Genomic DNA, 16,244 nt, shown 5'->3' with positions numbered 1-16,244 from the left:
CAGGAGTGTTGGCTTAGAGGAGCCCAGATACACACAAGAGGCATGGACCTGGGAGGAGGAGGAGATGCAGCCTATGTGTACTCCCTGCCCCCTAGGCCCCAGTCATGTCCGGTGTTGGACACAGGATCATGAAGACTAATCAAGTAGGATACCTTCAGGGTGGGCCACCAGGAGAGAGAGGGTCTTGGGACGGAGGAGTGGGTGATGAGGCAGGGACTGTCAGCCAGAGGCAGAGAGGTGAGTCAGATAACTGAAGAGCCACCTGAGGGTAAAGGAGGGAACAATTCTGTATTTCCATAGGGTGGGCCATGTGAGAGGGAGGCAGGCCCAGATTCCTTCACAGAAAGGTGCCCTGGGTCTTTCCCATTAATGGAAGGTTTGCTCAGTCTTGTCCCTGCCAGGCCATCTCAGAGCACATGGCAGAGCCTGCCTAAGAAAGTGCCTGAGGATTCTAAAGTGCCTTGTCTAGAGGTCCCTTCACCATGAGTAGTCAGCACTTTGGAGTAGCAGTAAAAGAAAGGGCTGATTGAGGCACCAGGGTTCAAGTCCTGCTTCTGTCACTCTGCATGACCTTTGGCAGGTTACTCCCTGCACCTCAGTTCCTTCATTAACAATAAGGATCATGTCAATAGTACACATCTGCTAGGACGCATGCCTGTGGTAAGGGCTCTACAAGATAGCTGCTGTATTTTCACCATCCCAATCATTGTCATTATCACTACCACCTCTGATTTATCTCACAGTTACTGATCTTTGTGTGCTGGGAGAATAGAGGTGAGTAGGTTGAATCCCTGCCTTTAAGAAGTTGCAGCCCAGTATGGAAGGGAGAGAACAGTCACATGTGTAGTTGCGGTTTGGGGAAGGCTCCTGGGGGTGGTAGGTCAGAGCCTCCTTCCTCAGAAACCAGCTCCTGAAACTGTGATGTGGCTCCAAAGCATTTTCAGGCATCTCAGGGCTGCTGTCTTGTCAGTCCAGGTATCCAAATATCCTGACTATTTGCTATGGGGGTGGGTGTGCCCGAGGTGTCCCTTCTCTATCCCAAGAAAATGCTGGCACTGGATAGTCCAGCTGGGCATGTCTGAGGGTATAGGGGCCCACAGCCCTCATTCCTTAGCTTTAGGGTCCTAACACTAAAGCGTCCTGTGCACACTTCTCTGTGCCTGGCACTGTGCTGGGCGTCCTCTGGTGGTGTCATGCCCATCATATCTTGGGATGTGTCAGGTGATCCCCACTTTACAGCTAAGTAAACAGGCTGGGACATTAAATGTCATATAAAGGGCACAGACAGGACTTGAAGCCAAGGTTTCCAAGGTGAAAATCGAGTGCCATTTCCATACCCCACCCTGGGCAAGACCAGAGGTGACTCAGCTGGAGAACTCTGCCCTCAGGAGAAGATGGAGCCAGAGATCTGATACCTGACCACCCTAGCCTAGGGGAATGGCCACAGGGCTCTGAGGGCCCTACCCTTCCAGGCTGGTCTCTTGCTCCTCTGACCCCTGCCCACGGGACCCTCCTCACAAAGCTGATGCCTGCCTGAGAGTACTCAAGGGACCCCTCCTGCAGAGTGGTTCCCTGCCTGCTCACTCTTTACAGAAACATCTCTGAACCAATGGTCATTTTGGAGAAGGAAGGCAGTAGTTTAGAAAAAAACATTTTAAGAAGCTGTGGCCTTCTTTTTTTTTCCTAAAGAGTATTTTTTTAGAACATTTTTAGGTTCAGAGAAAAATTAAGAGGAAGGTACAGAGATTTCCCATATACTCCTGACCCCACACATGCACAGCCTTACCATCATTAACATCTACCAGATTGACCCCTTTGTCACGATTACTAAAGATTTGTGGTGGCCTTTTTTTCCAAACAAAATTGTATCTGAACATACTTAAAATTGAAGACAGTAACAAGGGAAAATATTCTGTGAAGAGCTCATGGGAGAACCTGTGTGTAACTTTTTCCTGACTGCCTCCTACCACCCCACCCGGATTCTGTAGAACCAGATGTGGGTTATGACCCCTGCTCTGAGTTGGGGAGGGTGAACCCTACTCTTTGTTAATGAGCTCTCTTCTTCAGGTCTGTGCCTCTAGAACATAAGGTCCAAGTAGCAGGGTTTTAATTTTTCAAAAAAGGTAAAATATATATAACGTAAAATTTGTGATTTTAACCATTTTTAAGTACAATTCAGTGACATTAAATACATTCACATTGTTCTGCACTCATCACCACCATCTATTTCCAGAACTTTTCCATCACCCCAAACAGAATCTCTACACCCATTAAAAAATAACTCCCTAGCCTCCCTCCCCCTGGGTCCTGGCAACCACCATTCTACTCTGTCTCTATGAATTTGCCTATATCAGGAACCTCATGTAAGTGGGATCACACAATATTTGGCTTTTTATGTCCAGCTTATTTTGCTTAGCATGATGTCTTCAAGGTTCATCTGTGTGGTAGCACATGTCAGAATTTCCTTCCTTTTTGAGGTTGAATAATATTCCATTGTTTGTATATACCACTTGTGTTTATCCATTCATCTGTTGACAGACATTTGGATTGCTTCCACCATTTGGCTATTGTGAACAATGTTGCTATGAACATGGGTGTACGAATATCTGTCCTAGTCTTTTGGGTATATACCCTTCTCATATGTGTCCCCAATTGGGGTATGTACCCCAACTGGGATCGAACCTGCAACCTAGGCATGTGCACTGACCAGGAATTGAACCCATGACCTTTTGGTCTATGGGATGACACTCTATCCAAATGAGCCATAATGGAGATGAGAAGCTGGAGAACAAGACAGGGGGCAGCCTGCTGTGGGCAGGGTGGGGTAGGGAGTGGGGAGGAGGCCATAGCCAGAAGAGTATCATTTAAATATTTAGAAAACAAATCCATGTCAGGATGTGAGCTGAGCTCTGGGGAATTAGGGCGAATGGATCCAAGCCCTTGCCTTCAGAATCAGATCACTCCAGTGTGGAGACTGAGTAGGAAATAGGAGACGTACAGTTACAGCAAGTGGGATGAATGGTGTGACAGAAAATAATAGGATCTGGGAGAGTGTGAAAGGGGTACCTGCATTAGACCAAGACAGCAGGCTTCTGTGAGGAAATGATGTTTAAGTTAGAGTTTGCTGGCCAAGGATCTTTGCAGTGGAGGCAGCACAGGCAAAGGCCAAGAGGTGTGGAAGACCCAGAAGCCAGTGGCTGCTGCAAGAGGGAGGCTGCAGGGCCTGAGCCAGCCTGCAGAGGGGCCAGCCTAGAGTAAGGATTTGGGGTTTTCTCCCAAAGGCAGTGAGGCATCGTTGGAAATTTTAAGCAGGTATAGGACTGTGTGTGTGATGAATTTTTTTCCATGAAAGGAAGAAGTACATCTAGAGCCCAGATAAGAACCAGGAGTCCCAGAGAAATAGGAAGGAAGAGACATTGTGAAGGCCATGAAAACCTACCTTGTTTTCTGTGGATTCTGGAGCTTGACTGTCTGACCTCTGTGTGTGTATGTGGAGGGTGGGGGGTTGGCAGGGAGCAGGTTAGCAGAAGAGATAGCAGATGCTTGGAGGATGTGACACTTGGGGGGACATTGGTGTGTTCTTCCTCTGGTGTTGCAGGGAAGGCTGGGAGGAGTTGGCAGGTTAGCAGAATAGGGGGTGGAGAATGCCTTTTATTCTCCAGGACTCCTTTTCCCTGTGCCTTCTCCTCATTTAGGCTGAACTTTGAATCAGATACCTTGTTCCCACCTCAGCACCATTCAGACTGCTCCCTCACCCTTGAACACCATCATACTCCTTTCCCTTTCTCCCTAACCCCAGGTGGCTCATCCCTCAAGGCCCAAAGGTGGGCCCACAACATAGGCAGGGCTTTCCTTACCATTCTAACTCCCCTTAGAATGGCGAGCCCTAGCCCTGTGCCATCTGCACTGGCAGGAGTGGGAAGAATGGTGTTACACAGCATGTGTTGTGGTACTGCCCAGATAGGGCCCCCTCTTCAGCTCCAGCTTGGAGCAGGATTAGAATCTTACCCCCTGAGTGACCTCACCATTATCTCCTACTCTCCTGGCTTCTCGTGAGAGGCACACATGCCCTGGCCCCAGTCAGTGGTCCCAGTCAGCATGAGACCAGCAGAGAGGCTTCCAGAAGGGAGTTCTGATGTCCCTCATTGTCTGGTCAAATGCTTCCCAAGCCCTGAGTGAGGGGTGCTGGAGTCTGATGTCAGAACCTCTACTCCCTCCTGTGGCTGCTGCATGGGTGAAGTCTAGGAAACTGTCATTCCACTTCCAAGCAGGGTTCCCTCCCTGAGTTAAAGAACCTTTTAGGTGCCCTCGTAAGGACTTGTAGATTTGGGAGGCCTTCTCCTAGCAGAGGGGGCAAACCCCAGTGAGCAGATTGTGCTCTTGACACACTAGTTCCTGCCTGGGGCAGAGCAGGGTTTGCCTCCTGCTCCCTTCTCACCTTCTGGGCAGCTGTGTTGCTCAGGAGGACAGCCACTACTGATGGCTATAATGCCCCCATACCCATTCATCCCAGCCACATGTAGAGTTACTCATGTGGGAGGCAGTCCAGCTGGGACTGCTGCCTGTAGGGCAGAGCTTTCTGTGCTGAATCTTGATTAGGGTTCATATTAGATACCCTGTTTGTATTCTCAAGTGAAGTCTTCTGCATATGGGGACCTCTATGTCCCATTCAACACTCAGGCCTCCAGCCAGGCCCGCCTGGCCCCCCATGTCCACAGGTCCAGTCTAGGATGACTACTACTTTCCCTGGTGTGCCCCTGGGCTGCTCATATTTAATTTATTACATGCCATAAAGTTTGCACTTTGAGTCTAGACATTCCATACTTCCCCTCCAAATCTGATGAAAGTCCTACCCCTCATTATTGTACTTATAGATTTGAGGCATACAGCAGAAACAATTGTACTTACAAATTTATATTTCTTCCTGATTTCTGGGTTAATGCTACTATCTGAGGCCGGATTCTGTGTCCACCTGACTTTCCTGCACCTCCCCTACCACAGGCTTGTGACACAGGTCAAACTATTTAGTTGTCTTCTCCCCCACTGGGCTTTAGCTCTCAGAGGACATGAGATGTTAGGTTCATTTTTTCATCTTTGAACCTGGCACATGAAGTCAGTGCACCATAAATATTTGCTGAGTGGACAGACATATGAATTTTAAACTTCCTAAGGGTGAAGGCTGGGTCTTTCCCTTTCTTATCAGTTCCACATTTCACCCCAGCCCAGAGCTGAGCCCACAGCACGGCTGACGGGTTGGCCAATTGAGGGGAGTGCTGGAGAGTCACCTGGAAGAATTTGGACAGGTCAAACTGGATTTTGATCTTCAAGAAAACAAAGAAACTCAAGGTTTGACTCTCCCAAATATCTGAATGCCAGTCAGTGAGAGGCCCAACTCTATCATAGGTGAGTCATGATCCTGAGCAGTGGGAAGAATAATAAAATAGTAGCTTGGATAGTAAAGAGGGGGGCTTTGCATGGACAAAAGGGTGATCAAGTGCCATGCACTGAAGAATTTGGTTAATCAGCTCTCTGTCCAAGGGTTCAAATCCAAAAGGAAGAGACAGGAAGAGAAGGAAGAGAAGGAAGAGAAGGAAGGAAGGAAGGGAGGGAGGGAGGGAGGGAGGGAAAGGAAGGTAAGACTTCAAAGCTGATCAAACTGGACCTGAATTCCCTTTCCATCTTCTTTAATTGTGGAACTCTAGCCATAATATTCATCTGAGTAGTCCTAGTTTCTGCATCTGTGGAATAAGAATTAGATTAATGTATGTGATGGGTCCCACACTGTTCTTGGTACATGATAGACACTCACTAAATAATGGAAATTATTGGTACCATGGCATCATGCTTTGCATGCTTTATTGGTTTGGCTGTAGCTAACATAAACAACTCCCACCCCTCCCCCTCAAAAAAAAAGGTTAGAAGAATCCTTGCCCATGAAGGCCAGGGAAGTTGGGTTTCAGGAACAGGAAGGCTGCCTTTGGGCAGAGACAGAGCCAGCCTCCTTGTGTGATCTCCAGATAGAGTTTCATTGGCTGGTTTGGATTCTGTGCTGACAGTCAGTCCCACTGGGAATTTAGGAAGATGGAGTTCTCTCTCAGATGTCATCTGAAGCCCCTTCCCAAGCAACCTTTCAATGAACTTTCATTCACTGGCATGCAAACAATCACATCCAGGGGTGGGGACTTAACTTTAAAATCAGATGTTCAGCCAGGCGTGTTCCAAGTATGTTTGGGAACTGCACATGCTCCCTTGGAGGTCTGAGAACTCTCTACCCTTTCCTCCAAGATCTCTGCCCCCGAACCCACCTAACTCGTTCCAAACTGACACTTTCCTAACTCCCCAGAATCTAGGAGAAGAGATCTATAGAGCACAAGCTCCATTCTTTGGCCAAGGAAAGTTTCTGCTTTACTGAACATGGTTTAATTCTATTGATGTGGATGACATTGGGCAGAATGACCACAGTTTCAGGCGCTTGACCCACAGGGGTCAGTGACATTGCCAGGACCAGTGTCCATTCTGAGAGGTACCTTTCTTTTCTCATTGCTCTTATGAGGACTCCAATAAATTAATCCCCACACAGGTAGTAAATTTAAAATTCCAGGAAACTTGCATTTAATAGGGGAAATTTAATGGGACAGGGTGTCTATTTCAAATAGTAACTCAAAAGATTAGCTCTTGCCCTCGCTGGTGTGGCTCAGTGGACTGAATGCCAGCCTGCAAATGAAAGGGTCACTGGTTCAATTCCCAGTCAGGGCACATGCGTAGGTTGCAGGCCAGGTCCCTGGTTGGGGGCATTCAAGAGGCAACTGATTGATGTATCTCTCAGATATCAATGTTTCTCTCCTTCTCTTTCTCCCTCCCTTCCCTCTTAAAAATAAAATAAAGATTGGCTCTTCACTATGGGCCCCCCTGGGCAATTTAGCTCTAGTACCAGAGGGAGAAAGAGGATAAAGGAAGAAAGGAACAAACAAATGAACAAATGAACTGGTGAGGAAGGAGTATCTCAGGATTCCATCTGTTGCATAAACATATGGCTACCTGCTCTGCCTACAGGGGCTGGATCTGGGGGCAGCTAGGTTCTATCCGCCCGAGCATTATTTCCAAGTAAGGAAAACAATTTTTTTTTTTAAGAAAATAATGAGAAGCAGTAAAATGTGTGGCATTTGGGTGGGGGAATTTTTTTCTTTCTCTTTTCTGTATTTGAAATAATAATAATCCACAAGCCACAAAATTCACCCTTTAAAGTTTATAGTTCAGTGATTTTTAGTATATTCACAAGGTTGTATAACCATCAACACTATCTAATTCCAGAACATTTTCATCACCCCAAAAAGAAACTCTGGACCATTAGCAGCCACTTCCTACTCCCCAGATCCTGGCAACCACTAATCTACTTTCTGTTTTTATGTATTTGCTTATTCTGGACATTTCATATGAATAGAATCATACAGTAAGTGGCCTTTTGTGTCTAGTGTCTTTCACTTAACGTAAAGTTTTCAAGGGTCATCCATGCTCAAGCATGTAATCAGTACTTCATTCCTGTTTATACCTGAACAATATTCCATTATATGGGGGTACTATATTTTATTTATCCTGATGGACATGTGAATTATTCTGACTTTTTAGGTATTATAAATAATATTGGCATGAGTATTCTTACCAATTTTAAGTTTTATTAAGTATAATTTTAAGTTACCTTTAGTGTACATATGTTTTCAATTCTTTTTGAGTATATACCTAGTAGTGGAATTGCCAGGTCATATGGTAATTCTGTGTTTAAATTTTTGAGGAACTACCATGGGTTGGGGATTTTTGATACTTCCCCCCTATTATTAATAACATGTTCATGTTATTAATAACAGTATAAGAAATAAGAAAATTTATAGTATATATAAATGTATTCAGAAGAAAATAAAATTCACTTTATATGACCCATTAATAAATACCTTTAATATATTGATATTTTTCCTTGTTGCTTAGGTACGTCATTTAAAAGTTGTATTGAGCTTAAAATATATAGTTTTGTGTCCTAATTCTTTCACTTTACTATTTATTGTAAACATTTTCCACATCAACAAATGTTATAATGTGATTCTTTCTGACCACATTCTATCATCATTGGGTACATTGTAACTTATTTGGTCAACCTGATAGACATGTAGATAATTTCTATTTTGTGCTTATCCTAAGTTGTGCAATATCCTTGTACATAAGTGCCCATCTACATCTCTGATAAGTTTTGAAATAAATTCTTAGAAGTGAAATTCAGTGTAAAAGAATGTGAACATTTTAAACATTAAAACTTTTCTCTTGAAATAATTTTAGATTTACAGAGATAGTACAGAGAGATCCCATGTACCCCTCACCCAGCTAGTATTTTACCTAACCAGAGTATAGTTGTCAAAACTAATAAGTTAACATTGGTATGCTACTACGAACTAAACTCCAAGCTTTATTTGGCTTTCAACAGTTTTCTTACTAATGTCCCTTTTCCAATCCAGGAATCAATCCAAGACACCATGTTATATTTAGGGTGTGAATACTTTTAAGCATGTGTGTATATAAAGTTGTTTTAATTTATATTCCCATCAATACTGTAGGGAAAAAAAGGCTTTGCCAACCTAATAGGCATAACAGCTACAACAATAACATAAATTTAGTGTGCCTCTGGCTTCCATTCAAGCTGACATGCAGTGTCAGATGAGCACACAGAAAGCTGTAACTGTATCTGGCAGTCACCAAGGCAGGGCAGCCCCAACCCCAAACCCCGGGGAGGGTGGGCCTGCCCAGATGCACCCTTGGGCCTTCTTTCTGCCTTGGAGGCCTGTCTGGTGGGGTAACCTGGGTGAGAGTGAGTGATGGTCCCCAAGAAAGTGGACTCAGCTGGCAGCTAGACAGAGTGGGCAGTGATGTGCTATAAAGATCACTGTCTAGGAGTCAGGAGATTTGGGGTTTCATCCTAGTTCTTACTAACTGTATGAACTTCAGCAAGTTGGTCCACTTTCTGAGTTCTAGTTTTTTTAACAGGCAGAATCTCAGGGACTGAATGGATGATTGGGAAGATGATTTGTATAGCACCATACAAATGGGTAATACGGTCATAGGGAACGATGTCACAGAGGGGACAGAAGTGCCTTATGTGGATAGTGTGAATCTAAATCCACCATCCCAAGAGGGCAAGAAACACTCTTGAGATGAACTCAGTTCCAATCCTGAACTCCCATCTTGCCTACTGGGGAAGGAATCCCATTGTGGTCATTATAGGCCCCCTCTTGGTAAGGGTCACCCAGAACCCAGAAGGCTGATGGGGCTATGCAAGAAAGGGGCACTTCTGTGGGCAGTACACTCTCATGGGCCCAGGTGCCCTGCAAAGCTCAGACTTTGCTCCTAGGCTACGTTTGAGGTCTTTGTGCCCAGGGCCCTGCCCCCTCACCTTCGAGGCCTACCATTTCCTGGAGGTGCAGCACCCAGGTCTCTATTCTTTTCCTGCACCCCTGTTCCCCTGGCCCCTCTCCCTGTCATTTCTTTCCTCCCAAGGCACCCTTGAGACGTTCCCTCAGAGTCTATAAGGATCCCAGGCTCAGGAAAACAGCTAAGGACAGAAGGGCCTGGGAGTGGCTTCTGTCTGGTCCTGATACTCAAAGAGGACACATCCAAGACCTTGGAATGGTGAGGGAAAGACAAAGTGCAACCATCTAAACACAAATTAACATCTGAGGAAATAATGGCCACACCAGGAAATGGGAAGAAATGGGAAGATATGTCCTCTTGTCCCAGTACTGTCACAAACCTGCAGCGTGGCCTCAGGCACGTCACCCATAGTCTCTCAGCCTGTTTCCTCAGCTGTGTGAGGACCAGGTGGGTTCCATAACCTCTAAAGCAGCTGTGGTACTCGCAGTTCTAGGATCAGCCACTTCTTGGGAGGGTCAAGGCTGTCTTTTAATTTGGAGTTCCTGGCCTTTACCAGCCATGTGACCTGACCAGGAAGATTCTTACTGAGGGCTGTTGTTGGTCTAATCTGTGAGAATTTTTTTTGTAGCTCTGTGTAATCATCATAGTAAAAGCAAGCTAGCTTTTGGCTTGGCCTAAGTGCTCTCCCTGCATTATCTCATTTAATCTACACAACTGCCTACTGGGTTGGCCCTAATGTTTTCATTTTATGAAAGAAGAAACATGTCATGTAGCTTCCCCACAGCCACCGGGTAGGTGAGGGGCAGAGCTGGCCTGACTCTGAAGCTGAGCTTTTCAGCCCTCTGGGCTGTGTTCCCTTGGGAGGTCAGGAGGACCCCAAAGGCAAATATCCTAGGACAAGTATGTGACTATCCTCAGAATCAAGTCTGGGAAAACCCTTCCTGAAGGGCTTCCCAGGTTCTCCAGTCCCCTGAGTCCTGAAGAGGTGGGGAGGGCGTGTTGGGGACATGAAAGTGCCGTGGGGGTGAGGTTCTCCAGGGGTGAGAGCAAGCATTTCCCAGAGCTCTGGGGTTGCTGCCTGGATGCAGGGCCCAGACCCTGCCTGAGTGTCTGACCTGCAGAGGGCTGTCCTCCTTTCTCCAATGGTGGGACAAGCCTGCGCCAGTTGTATTCATGCAGAGGTGGTCTGAGAGCATCTCAGCCTGCTCCCTGCTGGGCAGCAGTGTCTGGGTTTGCGTTCGGTCTCTGGACAGACACATGCCACTGTCATCACTCACCTCCCAAGGGTGGGGACCCATATCTGGGCTCACCATCTAGAGATAGATCCAAGGCAGCCTGGGATGGTTCAGGCGACAACAACACAACAAGTCTACCCCTCAGTGATTCTGTCACATCAGTCCCTCCACTCCCATCTTAGTTACTCCTATTTCTCATTTCCATCTTTCTCCCCTTCACCCCAAGGGCTAAAAATTGGCTTGGAGAAAGAAAAAATTTCAAGACTTGTGACCCCAAATATGCATTTTACCCAAATTTCCTGATGGACTTGTTGGGAAATGGTAGCTTATTCACCAAATCTTAAGCCAGATTTGGGGGTTATGTTAACAAAAGGCATGCTAGGCCCTTTCTTTCCATTTGTACTCATTAAGCCTTTTCCTGGGTGGTACTGGGCCAGGCTCTGTGCACTGTGGAAATCTAAGACAGAAGTTCTACAGGCCATCCTTCATTTTACAGAAGGAAACAAAACAGCCAGCAATGCTAAGGAGCTCACCCCCAGGTCACACAGCTACTCGAGGGGCTATTGTAGGTTTGGAACTTGAGGTTCCTGCCTCTCAACTCTGTGCTCTTTCGACAGCATCTTACACAACTTACAGTATGGTCGGCAGGCAGGAATGACACCTCTGCAGCAATTACAGAACTCAGAGAGGGGAGCAGAGTTCCCCTTGCTGGTGATTTCCCACCCACAGTGGGCTTGCTGCCAGTGTCTTTATGTTGTTTACTTATACATGCTTGTCTGGAGGTTGTAATTTTTCCTTTTGAGACAATGGAAAATCTCATAATTAACAAAAAATGATTAGGTGAAATTGAATTCTTACATTTTTGCCCAGTTTGTGCTTCTGCAGTGTGTGTGTATGTATGCGTGTGTGACACTCTGACCCTGGAGGGAGATAGGGATCTGCCATGGTTGTTCACTGCTGAGGTGGGGTCTCTGGATGAAACAAAAGAGGCTGGTAAAGGGTTTTCTTAACCCAGAAGTTCAGGTTTGGGAAGCTTCTGACTTGCTGTCAATGTCATTCATTCATTTGCTCAAATAATTCTGGAGAGCAATCAACAAATAATTATCTAAAATCGCCTCTGGGCAAGGGCTCAGTGTCAGGTTCCTGGAAGGCTGTGTTTCATAGCCAGGAATGTGTCTTGGTTAATATTGTCTCCTGAATAGTAGAGAGTCTCCAGGGGGGTCCCATGGCTTGTCCGAGAGCTTCCACTCAACATCAGGGCTCTGCAGTGGACTCCTGGCTGGTTCCAGACCCTTGGGATTGGGAGTGGGTGAAGGCTGCCCAGCCATGTTGCTGTCTGTCTCACCAAGATCAGATTGGAGTGAGTGGGGTACTATAGGGCTGGGCCTGGCTGCCAAGGAAAACCACCACCACAGCTCCTCTGGGAAGCCAGCGGCTGTGAGCAGGGACTGCAGAATCATGGGTTTCCACCCCTCCCTGACTTATACCCAACTTTTCATCAGAGAAGATGAAACAACTGGACCCACCATCCAGAAATGAAACCAGATTTAGAGCTCACGAGAGATCAGAACAGTGTCAAAATGGAAGCCTAGAGACCTGGGCCCAGCAGGACGCAGATCTCAGAGGTCTCCCATCCTGGGTCAGGGCCTCCCCAGGCTACGGAGTGGGAGAGAGGGACTGACTGGGCAGAGCTGCAGCTGGGTCACATTTCTAACTCCTGTTTTTTTGGAGCTATGAGTCGGACAGATTTTATCTTGCCTATTTTGACTCTCCATGAAGCAACAGCTGGAGCGTGGGGGAGAGAAGAGAGCAGCAAGCATGCTGGTTCTTCTTTTGGCCCATTTAGCAACTTCCCGTAACTTTTGAGTAAGGACAGGTATTTCCCTTTGTGTCCTGAGGCATGCAATCTCCAACATATGCTTGTGGCCCCAAGGACGTCTAGAAAGGGACCCTGGCTCAGCCCAAAAGCAGATTCATTGACAATGGGGAAAGGGGCGGGGGACATCAAATAGGCAGTCTTGGCCATTCTTTCATGTTCATCTGACCCATCATTCAATAAATAATTTTGGGGTACCTCCTTTGTGCCTGGCACAATGAGGGGCATTCTGGCTCATGTCTCCTTCATGTTCCATTCCTTTCCCCTTTATTGCTTAGCAAGGTCCACATTTTACCAATGAAAACATGAAATCACAGGGAGAAAACCATGGACTTGGTCTCTGTCTCTAATCTGGTAGCAAAGTCTCTTGGCAAATTCAAATGTATCTTTTACAAACAGTCTGTCTTTTCCTCAAGTAATTTTGGGTGCTTTCCAAATTTACCTATTTGTTAAAGGATGGGGGCGCTGCCAGGCACATGACCAGAGCCTGCTCTGTGCTTGAGGACCAGGCTTGTCCCCAGGAGCTCTGGGGGCCGTCAGACATGGGTGCAGGGCAGTTGGTTGACAGGCTGTAACAGGAATGTAAACACGCCATCAACCCATGACCCCATATCCTGGGACAGCCTGGCCTCACAGCTCCATGCCCTCCTCAGCTACCTGATGTTGTCATTCTCCAGAATGGTTCTCCCTTGGCTCTAAATCAATTCCAGAATCCCCACTTTGTGATTCCAGCATTTTCCTTTACAGAGTTTTCATCCACAACTTCCACCACCCCTGCCCTTGTTCTGGAGGTTCCCCAGCACCCTCCCCTCCAGCCTGTCCTCACCTCCCTCTCCTAAAGGCCCCTTTTCCTCACATCAGACACGTCTTCCCCAAACCTGCCAATCCATCTCTCTTCTGTCCTTTCACTGTCCCTGACCAGGCTAAGACATCCCAGCTCTGGATCAGGTCAACCTCCTGCCACCCTCATTTCCCCAGCAGGGAGATTGGAGCTGCTATAAACTAGGCCTCCAGTCACAACCAAGCCTCAGCCAGCCAGCATCAGCCTTTCCCTTTTCTCTCGAATTTTTCCAAGCCTCTTTTGTGGTCATCTACCCCATAACTTGTCCAGCACACTTCAGGCAAACATCCCAAATCCCACTTCTCTGAGGAATCAGAGGTTACCAGTTGGGGAGCACCCTGCTGTGGCAGTCATGGAGGGGTGCTGCACAGTCCTCCCTGCCAGAGGGAAGCTGGTAGGTTGGGGGGAGCATGGTCAGCTTGCAGCCCCCAGCTGCAGCCAGCAGTGAGCATGGCAGGGGTGTTAGGGCTCAGCCACTTCTGCCCCAGGTCTGAGGCTCTGCCTGACTGTCCTCCTGCCTGCTTTCCATGCGAAAGCTTTCTGTGCCTCCTTCAGCTCCCTCTCCCTCTCTTTTACAGGTGTCACCACCCCACTAAATCTCTTATACTTCTAACTCCATTTGGCATCTGCCTCCCAGAGAATCTGTACTGACACCCACCTTCCTGGCTTGTCACTCTGAATATTCCCTTCCTGGGTTCCACCCTTACATCCTGGCACATCTCTGTAAAGGCAGTTCTTCCCCAGGCCCAAGGCTGGTATTTCAGCTGGGCTGTGGATTGGCTTCCTTATTTGTCCCCATCAGGTCCCCATGCCCCTGGTAGCCATCATCCCAGCTCCCAGCCTCCTCCTTCCCTTTGCTGCCCTGCACTTTTCCTTGCCATCCACTCTTCCTTCACCCAGTGTCACCAGGGCTACCAGTGAATCCCAAATGTCTAAAATCCTTGGGTACTTCTCAATCTTGACCACACTTGATCTGTGCTAAGCATCCTCTCCTCCCTGAGCCACTCTCCTCTCTCTTCTTCTGGGACCCTGGACTGCTCTCTGCCTCCTTTGTCTCTCACTGATTATCTCCTCACCCACAGCCGGCCTCTTATACACTGGTGTTCCACAGGGCTTCTGTGGGACTCTCCCCTCCTCTTAGTCAACTCCTGCCCTGCACAAAGGAGGTGATTCCCAAATACTGACTTGCTGATGACTTTCAAAGTCCATCTTTTAGCCAGGAATTTTTCCTGAAGTATGGATTCCAATGGGTGAGGGGATTTTTCCATGGGTTCCTCAAAACCAGCATGCCCCCAGATGAACTCATGGTCACCCACAAAGCCACACCTCAGGGTTTCTACTCCAGAGAGTACTACCATCATCCTCCAAGTCACTCAGGCCAGAAGCTGGGGCTGCCCCTTCCCTTCCAGATGGTCACCAGGTACTACTGATTCCACACCTACACTTGCTCCCAAACTGTGTGCTCCTTCCCTCAGCACTACCACTGAGGACGGCCCACAGCATTTCTTAACTGCGCTGCCCAATCCCATCTCTCAACCCAGCATGTTGCTTCTCATCCTGTATCTCTCCATTATGTTCCTCAGATTGAGCTATCTGAAAGGCCTGTGATTCTGGAGCAGGAAGATTTCTGTTGCTCCCATTGCCTTCACCACTGCCAGTATCACCATTTTGGCTTTTTCCAAATTTAATTGGCTTTTACCATTTAAACCCTGTGGATCTGGTCTTGCCTCCCTCTTGACCCTTAAGGACTAGCCAAACTGAATCACCCATAGCTCCCAACACAGTACTCATACCTTGGGGCCTTTGCACCTGCTCCTCTCTGCCCAGAGCATTCTCCCCATCCCTTACCTGGCTAACTTCTACCCACCCATTAAAGATCAGATCAAGGGCTACAAGTCCTGGGAGCCCAAGTAAGGGTGTCTCCCTTCTGCTTTTCTCCAGCACCTCTGTAGGGTGCTGTGTACCAGGGGCTGATTGTCCTCACTTTTGTTCCCTGTTAGATTGAGAGCTGTCTCAGAGCCAGGCTCATTTCTGCATCCCAGGCATCTAGCACAGACCCCAGCACACAGTTGGCACTGAACAAATATTAGTAATGAAGTAATGCATGAATGAGTAAAGGAGTAAATTCTGTCTGGGGTTGGGGTGCTCACAGGGTGCTAACACTTGAGGTGAGTCCAAAGAAGCCCCAAGAATTTGTGAAACAAATCTGAGTGGAGGAGGGCATTCCAGAGACAGGCATGCACAAGGGATGGAGGTCTGGGAGAGTGGGATGTGTTACAGAAACTGTAGCTAGTTTTACAACTGGAGCAGAGATCAAGTGTGCAGGACATGCCCCAGATGACTCTGGAGAGGGGACAGTGACTGCTGGGCTCTGAGAAGCCTGGCTTTGCCCAGTTTACAACTGGGTAGGACATAATGAGTGCTTTAGATATCATGAGGAAGGCAGCCAGGCTATGGGGGGCCTGGGGAGGAGGTGATGGGGATGTGATCCTGAGAAAGCTAGGGGACAGAGAACAGGGGCAAAGTTGAGAGGAAGTGACCTGGTGCTAAAGGAGGTGTGAAGGTGGCAAGGTGGTGATGCTGTGTGGTCTGGCTTAGGTTGCTGGGTGGATGGGGAAGTCCTTCACTCACCAAGATGGCAGCCTGGAGAGGAGCAGGTTTGAGAGCAAGAACATGAGTTCAGTTTTGCTTTTAAGATAAGACCTGAAAAATGTCCTTTGGAAGGGGCCATCAGGTTTGGAGAGCTTTTTCAGGGCCCCATTCAAAGCAGAGCTGGGAGCAGGGGGTCAAATCCAGGTGAGTTCAGATCAGACCAGCTCCTAAGAGCTGATCGTTAAATATTGAAGAGTTTTATTATGCAGTAGTTAAACATAGCTATTAT

General features: G+C 47.4%; 1 protein-coding gene across 13 annotated transcripts in view; it reads left to right on the top strand.

Annotated features, from left to right (window-relative positions):
• ASPRV1 (aspartic peptidase retroviral like 1) overlaps positions 1-16,244 on the top strand; it is a 112,044-nt gene that overhangs the window by 80,219 nt on the left and 15,581 nt on the right. The gene's annotated exons all lie outside the window — the stretch shown is intronic.

This window comes from Phyllostomus hastatus, unplaced genomic scaffold, assembly GCF_019186645.2.
Source record: "Phyllostomus hastatus isolate PE091 unplaced genomic scaffold, TTU_PhHast_1.1 phas_scaffold_78, whole genome shotgun sequence".
Classification (NCBI taxonomy): Eukaryota; Metazoa; Chordata; class Mammalia; order Chiroptera; family Phyllostomidae; genus Phyllostomus; species Phyllostomus hastatus.
Note: the sequence above shows the minus strand (reverse complement) of the source record. Positions and strands in the feature narration are given on the sequence as shown.